The sequence below is a fragment of the Macaca fascicularis genome, chromosome X, assembly GCF_037993035.2.
Source record: "Macaca fascicularis isolate 582-1 chromosome X, T2T-MFA8v1.1".
NCBI classification, from domain to species: domain Eukaryota; kingdom Metazoa; phylum Chordata; class Mammalia; order Primates; family Cercopithecidae; genus Macaca; species Macaca fascicularis.
Window position 1 is genome coordinate 147,234,226 of NC_088395.1, and position 17,501 is coordinate 147,251,726.

Consider the following 17,501-nt stretch of genomic DNA (forward strand, 5'->3'; position numbering starts at 1 on the left):
TACAACAACACTTTGTATGTGAGTGGGAATGAAGTGGCCTGTATTCTAATGCAGGGACCATCATCTTTATTCTAAAATTTATTTTTAAAAATCATAGTTTTTTTCTACGCCTACCTATTAGGCTAGGAGACAGCAGTTGAACACAATCAATAGCAACTGGCTGAAGCAATGCTGTCCCTCACAAACTGATATGTCTCCATAGACGTTGCCTCATTTTGTTACTACTTCTCACTTGCTTTTATTATTTTCCTGTTCAGTGTGTTATCAAACATACAGAACAACTATTGACAGACACATTCATGGAAACTTTCTCTTTCTATTCCTTATTTTAATACTTCTAATAGTCATTCCCATACAATTATATACAAAATATCGTGGAATTTACTGTTAAAATAGTAATTGTAGTATTTTTGTGTTGAAAAATACTTCATAATGACAGTCTTAAAATTTTGATTAACGTGGTACACGCTCAAGCATTTTTATTTGGCAAACAATTTAATCAAAATAGGGAAGTTTTGTCTATTTTCATTTTATAGACTGTTGGAAATTCATCAGTGATATCTCGATAAAATTTTAAAATATGTGTTAAAGGGTGTAGAGAAGAATGAAATGAAGTAGCTAACCATCTCCATGGTAACAGAGAATGCAATGGTGGGTGGCGGGAAAGCTTAGTAGTAATGAATGCAATACTATTTCTTAATGTTGGGAATATGATCTACGCTTTTAAATAAAAGTTTATAAAAATTATTTGGATCATTTTTACTTAACATTTCTTTCTCATTTTGTTTCTGACTTGCACTAAATATGACACAGTTACATTACAGCGTTTGTTTTAGCATATGGGCTAATGACAACTATCAAATGTAATGAGTACCAAGTATTGAATACCAAATATAACATTCAATAACTTCAGTAGTTTTCAGTTCAGAACACATTGTCTCAGAAAAACAGGATTATAAAGGGGTTCGACTCTGAATCATACCTTAATTTAGATCTGCATAACGTTTCACCTGGGCCACATACAACAGTCTTCTGTTTTCTCATTCACTATTGTCTCCTTCTAAACAGCCTCCAGAAGAGTCTTGTGAGTCAGTCCTGTGCAAAAACACAAATACTAGCTCCTCATTGCGGAAAGTAAGTCCTAGGCTTTTCGCATTTTGGCCCTTCCTACTATTGCAGCCCTAACTTCCATCATAGCTGTGTGCTGCAGGTTTTCTTGCTCCTGCCAGTTCAAGATCTTTACTCTTTTGGAAACACATTGCACTTTTTGCCCTCTTTGCCTTTGCATGTCCTGTTCCCTGCATCCTAGGTGGGTTTGCCTATTCTCTTTTCTGGGCCTTACTTTGGCCTGCATGAAATATTCCTTGTAAAAAGAAAATAAATCTTGGGGCCCCTAAATCACTGAGCTAAAGGGAAAAGTCAAGCTGGGAACTGGTTAGGGCAAACCTACCTCCCATTCTATTCAAAGTCATCCCTCTGAGGCTCACCTGAGACAAATGCATATCTGATTGCTTCCTCTTCCCTATTGTTTATGAAAAATGCAGATTCACAGAGCCAGGCTAAATTGTGTATTCACTGGATGGCCGACCAAGGACTCAAAATAATGCAATCTTTTGTCTTTTATCTACTTCTAACCTGGAAACCCCCACTTCGAGTTGTCTGGTCTTACTGGACTAAACCAATGTACATGTATTGACTGGTGTTTCGTGTCTCCCTAAAATGTATAAAAGTAAACTGTGCCCAGGAGCACACTGGGCACACATCTCAGTGAAACGGGAGAGTTCTCTGATCTCCCTCTCAGGATGTGTGATAGGCGTGCGGCTCCTCTGGCTGCCATGCATGTTCAAACCCCTCATGGGAAGGCGAACATGCAGACGGGCAGGTGCAGAAGCTGGGGCAAGCAACCCTGGGCTCTAGACCCATGGCAGCATCCAGGGGTGGGTGCCTGTGAAGCCCAAAGCCCAAGTGGGTACGTATTACAGTGTGCTCTTTTAGCTTTGCCATCCATGGATGGCTTAAGCGTTAAACAGCTTAATGGACCCTCTGTCTTTTCACAAGGGCAGAGAGCCAGTGTGACAGCTTTCTGTATCCCAAACTCCTGTCTGGCATCCAGGAAAAATCAGGTCACACATGGATTTGAAGGATGGTGAAGGTGGGGGTTTTATTGAGTGGTCAGGGTGGCTTTCAGTGGGATGGATGGGGAGCTGAAAGGGAGATGGAGTGGGAAGATGATCTTCCCCTGGAGATTTGCTGTCCCCAGCTGAACTTCTCTCAATGTTCAGATGCTCCTTCTCTTCTCTCCTTCTCTGCCATTCTTCTGTTTTTCTGTTCCTCTGCTCGTCTGATTGTGGAGCCTAGGGTTTGGCGTTTATATAGGTACAGCATAGCGGGGTGTGGCAGGTCAAAAGGCAACTTTCAGGCATGAAAACAGGAATGCCTGTTCCCATTTAGGGCCATGGGTTTCCAGGCTTGAGGGTGGGGCTTTTGCTGGGGAACCACCCTCTTCTACCCAGTATTTTCCTGTCTCCTGTCTGTATCATCAGGACTTCCTGAGGCTGCGTCATGGGTGCATCCTTAATCTTGGCAAAATTAATTTTCAAAATTGACTGAGACCTGTCTCAGCTATTTGGGGTTCATGTTTGGTAACCACAAAGGGATTCTGAGTATAGGTGCCCCTGATCTTTGACAAACCTTCTACTGATACTTGGTATCAGCTTGAGCTATCTTTATGGCTAAAACCAATAGGACAATTTGCTGAGGCCTGAAAGCCACCCCTCCAAAGAATCTCTGATCTCCAAAAATGTGGTTGCGATCTAAAGTTTATTTGGCTGCACAACTTCTTTTCTGAAGATTTACTTGCTTTCAACAAGAAAGGCAAGCTTTCCTGCTTCCATGACAATGGAAGGTGGATACTTCCTTTATGGAGTTTGACCTTGCTGTCAGCACAGAAGATGAGTTTGAGTTTTTTCCTGCTTCTAGGATGATAGACAGCAGCCTTCAGTCTGAGACCCATCACTAGGTAAGTAGCTCAGTAGGGGTTTTGTCTTGTCCAAAGTTAAGATTAACAATGAGCTGGTCTTAATTTCTCCTTACCATTAGAGTGCTCAGTAATCATATAAATTTTGTGATACTTTGTGTTTTGATTAACTTTTTTTTTTTGCTGTTATTTGTTTCTGTTTTTTTTTTGTTTTTTTTTTTTTTTTTTCATTGGGAAACAATCCAACTTGATCAAATCTAAAGGAAAGTTCCAAATTATGAGGAACAAGGCCTCTGAAGTGGCTGAATTCCCACAAAAGGTAGGGAGGGCTTGGGAAGAAAAATGGCCAGCAAAAGAAAAAGAAAATAAATAGTTTTGATTTTGAGAACTTAAGGGGCTTTATGTACATAACAAGGCCACCTTTTTGCTAGCCAGGCCAAACTGAAAGAGTAAGGCTGTCGCCCCATGCTGCAGTTTCACAGCTAAGGTTCTGCCTTCTTTTTTTCCCACCACAACAGCCTGGGTTTGCTTCCTAAATCAAGTCCTTTCTGGTTTGATACTTGTTACTTTTGAAACATCAGCAATTTTTTCTAGCTAAAATACGGTAATGAGATTTAGAAAGTTTTTTTAAAGGAGCTCAAGGGTTAAAAGTCAGCTTAATTAAAAGCTAACATCCGAGATGTGTGTGTGTGTATGTGTGCACAAGTGCATTTGTATTAAAAGGTCTTTATTTTTTCTTCTGTTAGAAACAGATAATCAGTGCCATAAAGACAAGACAAAGGATCTCTCAGCAAGGCAATCTTTACTTTCTGCAGAAAGGGTGCCCCTCGCAGATCAAACAATGGTGAGAGCACACCTGAACAAAGGAAAAGCAGACATATTTATCCTTTATACATTTGGGTCAGCCTTACTGCTGTGTCCTGCATCCACTGGCTGGAACTGGACCTCAGTCTTAAACTGATACCCAATTTGCTAATAACCTAAAACTTTCCTAAACAGGTAAGTGCAAGGGAGAACAAAGAAGAAAAGGAAGTTGCTTATGAAAGGTTTAAGGAAGCAGTAACATTTCAAATAAGGAAGGGGCATAAACTATGAGCTAAGACTTACCTGGGCCTGTCCAGACATGCCTGAGTAAGCCAAAGCAACTAACTGGGCTAAAGTGTAAGAACTAGTAGTAGATAGGAGGTTTTAGAGTAAGGAGCTATTATTCCTAGTGTCTATTATTTTATTTTTAAACCAAGATGAGTTTTGAAGAGAAACTTTTCTATTTTCTACATCTTCTCTCCTAGGACCTTGTCTTTATTGAGCAAAAGATTTTTTTCTTCTCAGATGACTATATTCTGTTTTCTTCATTTACTTCTGCTGTCTCTCCTTTGTTTTGCTACCCTCTGCTGCATGATGGACGTAAAATAGTTTACAATTGCCTGGGTTCCTTAAAGAAAACGGAGAAGATGCCACACTCCCTTTTGGGGAGAAACCTCTGTTTTTTCCCAAGAGTGTAAACAGACAAGTTCATCTCAGATCTTAAGATGCTTGCTTTTGTATTGTGTTACTTGATTTTTTGACTAAAGCAGTTATTACAACAGAGGCTACTCTTGGATTATTAAGGAAGAAAGTAGCTTGGACACTTAGAAATGTCTTTGTTAAAAAAAAAAAAAGTGCACTGTAAAAGCATCGCTTGGTCTAGCCTCATAGTAATTCTCTTTTTTTGGAGATCTAGGATTCAGTGTGGGCTCTGCCCACAGCTCAGAGATCCAGTTAAAAGCTAGGTAGTCCCTATCTAAATAAAACTGGTCTCCTCATACAATCCTATAATATATTTCTATAATTTGGTGTTTGATTTGGCATCCATCTTTAATCTCCCTCTAACACCACCAGACTCTTTCTCTCTGTGCTTTGAGATGTAAATTTCACTATCTGATTTTTTTTTAACCTAAGGGTTCCTTTAATATGCAAATTTAGGGCTATCTAGCTGACAATTGCCTAGGGCAATAAAATAGGTTATGAAGAAATTGTAAGTCTAAAATAGGAGGAAAAAATAAAGGTCTTATGAATTTATAAGATCTACTTCTTTCTACATGTCTAATACATCTATGTATTTATGTGTCATGTATATGACGTTTCACTACTAAAAATGTATAAAAGAGCTCTAATTAATTGGCTTAACAAAGGCACTTAAATCTAATGCTTTTCAGAAAAACAGAAACTTTAAGCCAAATGCTTTTTCAAGTTCATGTGACTTAAGCAAATCTCAATAAAAAAGCTGGTTTTAAAAATTTTAGTGAAATTAAATTAGAAATGGCTTTGGAATTGTCAACATATATTAATCTCTGCTAGATGTCAAAATCTGGCATAAGGTTTCTAAAGCTATGAATGCAGCTCAAATGAGAATTATCTTTGTTTATGTAAAATTTAATAAGTAAGGAATTTAATATTGTTTGGTTAATGAAAATAGCTAAATCCTGAGTTATTGGCAAAACAAACAAACAAAAAAATGACCCTTTATCTAATCTTAATGTTCTTACTCAGGAAAACCTGAAATTCACAGGTTATAAAAATGGTTAAAAAGGAAATAACTTTAAATGAGAACTATCACAGTTTTCATAAGTAATCTAGGTAAACTATTAAAAAATCAATTAATTACACAAATGTAATAAAATAAGTGCTTATAGATAATCTTGTCATATAATTTAAAATCCAAAGTTGTATTAAGCTAAATAATAGATATTTATTAAATGTCTGGGTCATTTCCAATTTTTTTAATTATAGGAAAACATTTTTCTGTAAAAAAGAAATGTGATCTTAAAGGAAAATACTTTTTGTCTAATTCAAAGCTTATTTAAAAGTTATTTATGAAATTAGGTAATCAGTGAATAAGAACAATGTGAAGGAAATTATGAAGAGGCATTTTTGGCACAAAAGGTTAAAAGGAAAATAATTTTATCTGAGAAAGAATCTTGTATGGTAAATTTTTGTTCTAAAATAAAGTAACTGGTTATTTAAGAAAAAGGAAGGCTGGGCATGTTGGTTCATGCTTGTAATTCCAGCACTTTGTGAGGCCGAGGTGGATGGAACACCTGAGGTCAGGAGTTCGAGACCAGCCTGGCCAACATGGCAAAACCCTGTCTCTACTAAAAATACAAAAATGAGCCAGGCGTGGTGGCACGTGCCTGTAGTCCCAGTTACTCTGGAGGCTGAGGCGGGAGAATTGCTTATACATGGGAGGTGGAGGTTGCAGGGAGCCGAGATGGCGCCACTGCACAACTCTAGCTTGGGCAACAGAGCAAGACTCTATCTCAAAGGAGAAAAGAAAGAGGAAGGGATAAAACAGGAAGTCCAAGCTGTCATAAATGATTTGTATAAAGTTGTCTATAATTAAAGGGAAATTATTTATAATAGTCTTTCTACATTTAGGTTATGATATTAAAAAAACACTAAAAAATTCATTAGAACAATAAAATTTTCTTAAGGGATTGATTTACTCTTAATAAATTATTTTAATTTTTTTAACCCAAAGTTTAACTTTTATCATATCTCGCCATTTTCGGCTTACTCTCCCCTTTTAAAAGGTGCAAAATAATAACTGTCTCTTTCAACTCATTTTCAGCTCATATAAGTTTTTTTTTTCTCTTGTGTTCTGTCTGTTGTGGCCTGATGCTAAAATTTTTGTTGTTGTTGTTGTTGTTTTTGTTTTGTTTTGAGGTGAGGTCTCACTCTGTCACCCAGGCTGGAGTGCAGTGGCACAATCTTGGCTCACTGCAACCTTCCCCTTCCAGGTTCAAGCAATTCTCCTGCCACCACGCCTGGCTAATTTTTGTATTTTTAGTAGAGACAGGGTTTCACCGTGTTGGCCAGGCTGGTCTCGAACTCCTGACCTCAAGTGATCCACCTGTTTCAGCCTCCCAAAGTGCTAGGATTACAGGCATGAGCCCCCATGCCAGGCCAAAAATTTTTTCTTAAAGGTCTAAAAAAGTGTTTTCTTCCAACATAATATTCTGTACACTGCAGATGGTCTTTTATTTTGCTTGTTGGTAACTGGCCTAAGCGATTTTACATTTTATTGAAATAATTCCTATGTCATTATTATAAGCTTTGGGATTGCTTAGAAAAAAAATAAAATTTCTTTTACTTAAGGTTATTACATCTGTGTAACTTTCTGTATGTGCTTTTAAAGTTCTTGTGCCTTTGAGTTTTAGGGCTTTGACTCTTTGGTCTAAAAAGGACACAAAGTCATGCTATATCTTAAACACTGACAGCAATTATAGCCTTATCTTCAGGCCCAGTAGAAGATGCTAATCAAAGTAAACTGCGTTCATGAGATGCAGGACCAGAAATTAAAACTATTCAACTCCTCAAGGCCCAAGGACTATTGTGGAAGAGGTGGGCATGTGAGATTGTAAGGGCTGATATTAAGAGAAAAGTAGTTCAGTTTCTCTAGGAATTAACCATTAATATCAAAGGCACACTAAAGCAAAACCAGCATCTAGGTTGCTTTGTCAGTTTAACTAGATTTTCTTGGAGCATTAACTCACTCCTTAATGCAAAATTATAAAAGTTACAAGGTTTATAGAAATTCTATTTTGTAGTCAAGATGATTAAACTTTTATCGTAAAATTTCAAAAAAAAAATTTAATTTGCCACATCCTGTTTTTATTAGGGCTTATTGTTTGGGATATTAAGTCTCCTCTCTCAAAGAATAAAGATGTTCACCTTTTTTTTTTTGAAATCTTTGAGTTATTGCTTTGGTTAAATGAATGACTTATTTTACAATGACTCATGACCCTCTTTCGTGATATCAAGCATTTTAAACTTTTTATGTTTGACAAACTTTCCAAAGTCAAATTCTGACTTGATTCCTCATTAATTTTTTGATATTAGTCCTCTGAAGTTCAAAAGAGACATATTTGTCTTATTTGGTATAAAAATCATACAAGAAGCATTGTCATATATAAAATGGTGTTTGACTTTCTTTGGGCTGTATTTATATAAATGTTATTGATATGTGTTCCAAAATTATGGGAAACTCTTATAATTCTGATATAACTTGTATATGTTATTAATTATAATTTTTATATTAAATTGTTGTATGCTACAGAAGTAACCAAAATTTCCTTGTCAATTGTGGTTTTAAAAATGGCTGTCCTGGCCAGGCATGGTGGCTCACGCCTGTAATCCCAGCACTTTGTAGGCTGAGGCAGGTGGATCATGAGGTCGGGAGTTCAAGACCAGCTTGGACAAATGGTGAAACGCCATCTCTACTAAAAATACAAAAAGTAGCCGGGCGTGGTGGCACATGCCTGTAATCCCAACTACTCAGAAGGCTGAAGTAGAGAATCACTTAAACCTGGGAGGCAGAGGTTGCAGTGAGCCGAGATCATGCCATTGCACTCCAGCCTGGGCAACAAGAGTGAAACTCCATCTCAAATAAATAAATAAAAAATAAAAAATAAAAAAAAGCAACAAATACAATAGCATCTTTCTTTATTTGTCCTGAAATGACTACTTTAATAATCAATTGTTTCCTTGCTTTAAGGGTTGTGTCCACACACTATATCTATTTTTAAATATAACTGTTAAATTATTGAATAAAGCCTGCAACTCTCTGGATTTATACCTTAAAACAATTCATATGCTTATACATTATTATTATTGACACATTGTATGGGGGCATTTTGATATCATGTTGTTATATAAATTAATCAGTTGTTATGGAAGTTATGAACAATAATTTTGTACTTCTCTGATAAATTGCTCTCCAAATAAGGTGTCCAGGGCCAAAACATTTGTTAAGAAATTGAACTGTATGTCTTAACTAGGTAATTTTTTTAGAAAGTCCCTTTGACATTGTTTAAAAAGATGTTCTTGATCTTGAATTTTCTTCCTAAAGTATCTAATTCCTGTTGATAAATGTAGCCCCACTTTACGAGATTGTTTGCATTTACCTTAAATCTTCATAACAAAATGTTACTTGAAAAGCTAATGTGCAACTTATTTTGGACATATATGTCTCATTTAAAAATATTTTAGCAGGTGAACCTGAATAAAATATAACGTTGGGTACAGATAATTCATATTTTATTGATGTAAAAATGGGCTGTCTACGTATACTCAGAACAGTACATATTGTAATGTAAGCAAATGCATCATCTTAATAGAAATTTCTAAAGAGGCTTAGCTTAGTGTTTAGTATAGGTTAGCAGTTGAAGATAACTTAAGGAAGAGGGATTTTATGTATATCGATCTTTGAGTCTGGGACTCTGTTCTAAAGTATTTGCTTTATTTTTGAATTTTTAATCAATTATGAGATTAATCATCAAATCTATGCTTCAAGGCCTTTACTCTATAGAAGATGTTAATTATACAGTACATTTGTGCAATTTAAACCTCTATGTCTTCTTTGTGCTATGCAAAATTTATCTTTATGATTTGCTGTGTCTGTCTATGCAAACCAGTAGACAAATTTTTGCTCAGACTATTATGTGCATCCAGTCAGCCCAGAAGAGCTATTATCATCACCTCTTCAGTGAAAAATATTGTGGCTACCTGCCAGCTACTTTATGATTTTTATTTCACTAGATTATACAAACATCTACTGAGTACCTAAGATATTCCCAGGTTCCGTTGAGGATCAAAGGTGAACAAGACAATGTTGCTGCCGTCAAGATTTCACACTCAAGCAAGGGAGATGAGAAATTGGTCAAAATTATTCTATCAGAAATAATGTGCTAGAATATATCTTTGAATGACCTACAAGGTGCTACAGAGGTTTGAAGAAGGGAGTAGCTGCATCAGGAAGGCTTTGTAAATGAGATATTCCTTCAAGGACAGACTGAGCACAGAAAGGCATTGCAGACAGTGGGAATTTTAGCAAAAGCACTGATGGTGAAGAGGAACACTTGTTGCATACAGGTTGAACACACCAAATCTGTAATACTCCAAAATCTGAAACTTTTTGAGCACCAACATGGTGCTCAAAGAAAATGCTTTTTGGATTTCAGATATTTGAATTAGGTATTCTTGACTGGTAAATACAATGGAAATATTCCAAAATCCAAAAGAAATAAAAAAATCGAAACACTTCTGGTCCCAAGCATTTAAGATAAGGGATAATCAACATGTATTCCTCTGTGTCTGGGTCTGTACTGGGCCTTTACAATTGCTTGCTCATTTAATCCACACAACCACCCTGTAATGTGCATGATACTATTTCTATTTTGCAGATAGTACCAAGGCCCAGAGCTGGTAAATAAGTGGCAGAGCTGGTATTGAACTCAGGCTGGGGTGACATCAAAGACCATGTTCTTTCCTCACAGGGGTGAGAGAAAGCACAATCTGTTTGATAAAAAGGAGTAGAGTTACTTAGAACAAAGAATGCTGGAAAGGTAGCAAAACGAAAAAGATGATCGGTGGAGTTGATGTAGAACCAAATGTGCTCTAGTAGACATTAACAAGTATTCTCGACAACGTCCCATGGTCAAATATGTATGGAAAATATTGCATGCTACATTCTAGTGCTGCCATGTAGAGGTTGTACACTACATGAATGAATGTCATATAATAGGCTACAACGTGAATATTTGCCTCTAGAGTTGTACAGTGAACAACTTGCACAAACATATGTTGCCAATCAGCTCTATCTTATTTTTTTGGAAATTCACAAATCACATTAGGATGTGAAAAACTTCAGAAAGTCTTATAATAATGAAATACATTTAACCCACTAAATCTCAAAATTATTTGACCACAGGAGGGAAATTGCTTTAGTGTCCAATAATATCTCATGGAATACTAGCATTCTATGAAACACAGTTTCATAGAAAATGCTAGGCTAGCCAGTCATACTTGACAAGTCAGTATAAAGTGGAGTGACTTGGTCACATAGCCTTTGTCTGGAAATTCTGCCAAAGACACTCCCTTAGTCTGGATGATGTGACTTCAATTTTCTAATGGTACACATTTTCCTTCACCAATTTTTTTTTTTTTTTGAAATGGAGTCTCACTCTGTTGCCCAGGCTGGAGTGCAGTGGTGTGATCTCGGCTCACTGAAAACTCCACCTCCCAGGTTCAAGCAATTCTCCTGCCTCAGCCTCCTGAGTAGCTGGGATTACAGGCACGCACCACCACGCCCAGCTAATTTTTGTATTTGTAGTAGAGACGGGGTTTCACCATGTTGGTCTGGCTGGTCTCGAAATCCTGACCTCATGATCTGCCCACCTCAGCCTCCCAAAGTACTGGGATTACAGGTGTGAGCCACCAATGCCTGGCCCGTTCCTTCACCAATTCTAAGTTCAGAGGAACAGGGTTGTCATGAGCAGAGCTTGTGTGCTTGGTGAAAATGGCTGTGGGTGTAATGAAATATTTATTCCCCAAGCGTTGGGGTGGTTTGATGGGACCTGGGGCAGCTGGGGTCCCTGGGCCAGTCATTTTCTGCCCAAGTAGCCTCATCTATTTACCTTAGTATGCTGTACAAACATTATTTTTAAGGTATACTACAATGGGGCAAAGATTGAGAAGCAATGATTTTGAAAATGCCAAGTTACTTGTTAAGGACTCCAGTCTAGATTTATAAGATAGCTTTTTCTTGTCCCATTTTGTTTAGTAACTCCAGAAATAGTAATTGGTACAACTAGTGTTAGAAGAAAACATCATTATTACAAAATATACTACAAGGAAAGAAGAATTAGATATTTGAGAATTATCTTTTTTGTTATTTTGCTTATCTAGTTGGGAACATCACATTAATCTGTTTTCCCCTCAATATTAAAACTTTTTGGGATAACAGTAATTACTCATTTATGTGCAAATATCTAGAAGATGAGCAATGTGAATCTATAACAGTAAAGGAGGCATTCAGGATGAGGTGGCAGAATTCCTTAAATAGTCATACTTCATTTCAATTGAAAAACTGCACAACTGAAAGAATGACAAAAATGCTATTGTTAAAGTAAAAAAAAAAAAAAAAAAAACTTTGGAAAGTTATGAATGTCTAAAATTTCCTGCAGTTATTTTTGCAAAGATTGATTCATATTCAGATTAGCTTCCTGCCAGATGGAAGAAACACACAGTAAATCAGCTTTTGCAGGAGAGAAATCAAAAAGAAGCATAAGCTGCTGTTTAAAAGGGTTTTTTCCTTTTTTGCCATATTAATAGCACATTAACCCTTAGGGAGTGTTATTGCAAGAAGCTAAACCATGGAGGCTTCATTCCATCCTTCAGGAAGAATAAATATTTTTCAGCCCACTAGGTTGGGGGAAAATAGCTCCTTGGATTGCACACTCAAAAAAGTGTTTTGTTTAATGATGGTCAAGTCTCATGCGCTCCAAGGCAGAAATGAAAGAGTAAATGTATGGAAATGGGGAATGAATTCCTCCTCTTGCATCCAGCGAAACTCCGCTTTAGATAATTGTTCCTGGGATGCATTAAGGATACAGTAGATGAGATGGATCGATGTCCTTGGGGGTCTTTTAAACCAGGTGTGTGTTGTTTTGGGGGGTGGGGAGTGGTGCTGCTGGAGCCCATACAGTACCTTTAAGGAGCTCCCTTTATTATTCTGGCCATGTGATCCAAGTGCATGAGAACGCAATCATACCACATGGTTGTACCAGTGCTGGAGACTAGGTTTTCTCTCTGAACCAGCAGTCACTCTTCCTACTTAGTTCTCTCTTTGTCCTTCCTTCTAATCTTCTACTTGTTCTTGTCCTCGTGCCTTTGCCTCACAGTTTCAACTCTATGCCCTTTTTGTTTCACATGTGATCTAAGCATTCCTTGTGATAATACTCTGCTCTCCACCGTAGTTGAATACAGTAATCTGGACTCTAACCCTCTAGACTTGATCCATCCTCAAGTGTCCTCTTTCCCCTATATGCTGACTTCATGGGGACAGCTTTTCACCTGTCCTGTTTCAGCCTTGACACTTTGATGATAATGGTAGCAGTGTAGCTATAACATGTGTTTACTGAGCACCTACTGTGTGCCAATGTTCTCAACCGCCCTATGAGAGAGGTATTATTACTATTCCAATTTTACAGCTGAGGAAATTAGGCATAGATAGTTAAGAAAACTGCTCATAGATTATAGAGCTTGTAATTGACAGAACTTAGCTTCTGATGCACATGAGTCTGAATTCAAAGCCTGTGCTCTTAACTACTATGCTATCTCAGAGTCTTAAACTGCACCAATTAATCACCTGGGAATCTTGTTAAAATGCAGATTCTGATCCAAATGGTCTGGGATGAGACTTGAGAATTTTCATTGTTTTACTAGCTCCCAGGAGATGCCAATGTTGTTGGTTTAAGACTTTGAAGAGCAAGAAACTATATAGGGTGCAGCATTTCAAGAAAACAGATGCTTTGGAAATCTCTTCCACCCAAATTTCCAGAAGAGGTGCTACAAATTCACCATACCACACCTGTGCATTTTTCGTGGTATTTGAGGGATGAAAATGCTGGCTCTTCCATGCAATACCCAAAGCTGCCACCATTCAGTGAGTGCTTTCTCACTTGCAGTCACTGTTGTTAAGTGCATTTCAGAAACCAACTCACTTAATACCTACGACAGACTTATGCAAAAAGTCATACAACTAATAAAATCGATGGAACTGGATTCATGCCTAAAGAATCTAGCTCTAGAGCCCACATATAACCAATATACGCTTCTTAAGTATAGCAGAGTGGTCTGAGATCAGCTTGGGGCAGTGGTTGACAGTGGGCTTTGACACTAGTTTTGAGTCTGGATTCATTACTTCTTAGGTGTATAACCTTGGATATGTTCTTAACACTATTCTGTTCATTTTAATTTCTACCACTTCTGGTGTCTGGTCCAACACATAAGGAGCTTGGAAGTTGTTACTCCTTCCTATCAACATGTAAAGAGCTGAACAAAAGGGAAAATCAACAACTATTCTTAGGTTTTTAGATTCATCAGAGAAGTGAGGTCACAGGGTAAATTGCCGCCCCCAGAATTGGAGACAGAAGCAGGCACACAAAGGGAATCACAGCTTACTAGAGCAGAAACCCGAAAGCATAAACCTCCACAAGAACCAATGCCATAGTAAGAAAACATCAACTGTAATTGGTGAATGCTGGAGGCTCAAAGTGGACAAATCTGAAAGTTAAAAACTTTAGTTATATGGTTGCCCTTACACTTTGTGAGTTTTTACCTTTTGGAGCTCTATTGGGTCTTCATAATGAGCATCAGAAGAATCCCCTCATGCTTTAGAAAAAGAACCATTCCGAAATACACCAAAGCATTTTGTTCTTCTTCACAAGGAATGTCCTTAGGAGAAACTACAGTATTTTACAAGAGTCTAACCTGCTGGGATTATTTAAAAACCTAACCTACTTGTGGGAAGGAAAATACCCAATTCCAGCTCCCTCTAGCCTTTCATGTGAGGAAAGGGAGATGCTCAGCTCTCACCACTATAAACATTCCGTCCTATCTAAGCAGGAAGAAGCTAAGAAGTACTGGCTAAGTTCACAGTCTAGGGGCACAGGTTCACCAAAAGACAAAGTTAATCATAAAGCTATAGAACACTTCACACGCCACCTTCAAACACACAGCACTACATTATTCAGAGCCTATTTATTGCAGTTTCTCTCACCTAGTACACTATGTTCATCCTTCAACAAAACATTACAAGGATATTACTGGCGAAACATACAGTTTGAAGAGATTGAACAAACATCAGAACAAAATTTAAATATAGCAGGAATGGTGGCATTATCAGACCAGTACTTTTTTTGAAAATACTTATTATTGTACTAAGAGCTTTAATGGGAAAAGTAGACAACATGCAAGAACAGCTAGATAATGTAAGCAGAGAGATAGAAATTCTGAGAAAGCATTTAAAAGAAACGCTAGCGATCAAAGACACTGCAACAGAAATGAAGAATGCCTGTGACGGCCACATTAGTAGACTGGATGCAGCTGAGGAAATAATCTCTGAGCTTGAGGGTATGTAATAGACACTTTCAAAACTAAAAAGAAAAAAGAAAAAAAATACTGAAAAACAACCCCCAGAACAGAATATCCAGGAACTGTGGGGCAACTATGAGAGGTATAGCATATACATAATGAGGATCTCAGAAGGAAAAGAAAGAGAGACAGGGATGGAAGAAATGTGTGACAGAATAATAACTGAGAATTTCCCCAAGTTAATGTCAGACACCAAACCACATATCCAGTAAGCTTGGAGAACCAAGCAGGATAAAAGCCAAAAATAAAAATTAAAACAAAAATACACATAGGCATACTTTTTTTTTTTTTTTTTTTTTTTTTAAGACAGGGTCTTACTCTGTCACCCAGGCTGGAGTGCAGTGGCACAATCTTGGCTCACTGCAAACTCCGCCTCCTGGGTTCAAGCGATTCTCCTGCCTCAGCCTCCCGAGTAATTGGGATTACAGGTGCCCACTCCATGCCTGGCTAATTTTTGTATTTTTACTAGAGATGGGGTTTTACCATGTTGACCAGGTTGGTCTCAAACTCTTGACCTCAGGTGATCCACCCGCCTTGGCCTCCCAAAGTGCTGGGATTATAGGCGTGAGCCACCATGCGCAGGCATGCATACCATTTTCAAACTGCAGAAAATCAAAGATAAGAGTCTTGAGACAAGCCATAATAAACAAAAAACATCTATATAGGATCAAAGACAAGAATTATACTTGACTTCTCAGAAACCAGGCAAGCAAGAAGAGAGTGGAGTGAAATATTTAAAGTTTTGATAGAAAAACAATTTCATCAACCTAGAATTTTGAATCCTATAAAATTATCCTTCACAAGTGAAAGAGAAATAAAGACTTTCTTAAACAAACAAAAATTTAGAGAATTTGTTGCCAGAAGACTTGCTTTGAAAGAAATGTTAAAAGTTATTCAGGGAGAAGGAAAATAATATAGATCAGACACTTGGATTCACATAAAGAAATTAGAGAATGAATAAGTAAAAGTAAAATAAAAGCTTTTATTTTTCTTATTTGTAATTGATATAACATATAATGGTTTGTTTAAAAAATAATAGCAACAATGTATTTAAGTGTATATACTTGTGTATTTATATGCTTATGTATAAGTAAAATAAATGATAGCAATGTTGCAAAGGACAAGATGGAGGAATTCGGATTATTTTATTATTTTAAGTTACTGTCATTATCCATGAAGTGGTATAGTGTTATTTGAAAGTGGACCTGGATTGGTTGTAAACATACATTGCAACTTTAGGGGAACCACTAAGAAAAGATTAAGAAGGACTATAACTAACATATTAATAAAGGAGAGAAAATGAAATCATATAAATATTTAGTTATAACTACAAAAGGCAGAAAAAGTGTGGGAGACAAAAATAGAAACAGAACATAGGCAACAAATAGAAAACAGTTGCAAATGTGTTAAATGTTACCCACCTGTATCAATAATCATTTAAACATCAATGGTCTAAATATAGCAATTAAAAGACAGATATTGTCATAGTGTATCATAAAACAAAACCCAGCCATATGCTTTTTACAAGAAACTCACTTTAAATATAAAGACACTTGTAGGTTAAAAGTAAACAGATATAGAAAGATATGCCGGCCAGGCGCGGTGGCTCATGCCTGTAATCCCAGCACTTTGGGAGACCGAGGTGGGCAGATCACCTGAGGTCAGGAGTTCGAGACCAGCCTGGCCAATGTGGTGAAATCCTGTCTCTACTAACAATACAAAAAAAAAAAAAAAAATAGCCAGGCATGTTGGTGGGTGAAACACTGTCTCTACTAACAATACAAAAAAAATTAGCCAGGCATTGTGGCGGGCACCTGTAATCCCATCTACTCGGGAGGCTGAGGCAGGAGAATCGCTTGAACCTAGGAGGCGGAGGTTGCAGTGAGCCAAGAATGCACCATTGCACTCCAGCCTGGGCGACAAGAGTGAAACTCCATCTCAAAATAATAATAATAATAATAAAATAAATAAAAATAAAGATATGCCATGCTACCACTAATCAAAAGAAAGTGGGACTATCTCTATTAATTTCAGACAGAGCAGACAACAGGGCAAGGTAAGGTATCATGGATAAATTGAATAATTATATAATGATAATGGAGTCAGTTATCCAAGAAGACATAACAATCTGCTATGGTCTGAATGTTTATGTCCCTGCCCCACCCTCCCCCAACACACAATTTAAATGTTGCAATCCTAATCCCCAAATAGAGGGTATTAGGAAGTGTGGCCTTTGGTGGGTGATTAGATCAGGAGGACTGAGGTGTCATAAATGGGATTAGTGACCTTATAAGAAGACGCCAGTGAGATTCCTTCCCCCTTCCACCACTTGAGGACACAGCTAAAAGTCAGGGGCCAACAAAACAGGAAGAGGCCCTCTCTGGACACTGAATTTATCAGCACCTTGATCTTGGACTTCCCAGTCTCCAGAAGTATGAGACTAATGCCTGCTTATAAACCATCCAATGCATGCTTTTTTGTTATAGCAGCCTGAATGGACTAAGACAGAAATCTTAACATGTATGCACCTACAAACAGAGGATCAAAAGGC

General features: G+C 37.4%; 1 long non-coding RNA gene across 1 annotated transcript in view; it reads right to left on the reverse strand.

Annotated features, from left to right (window-relative positions):
- Window positions 1-236: 236 nt before the first annotated feature.
- Window positions 237-17,501, reverse strand: part of LOC135969245 (uncharacterized) — a 261,758-nt gene continuing 244,493 nt past the window's right edge. The window contains exon 3 of the long non-coding RNA XR_010584393.1: window positions 237-1,095. This is a non-coding gene — a long non-coding RNA (uncharacterized lncRNA). The remainder of the gene's footprint in view (window positions 1,096-17,501) is intronic.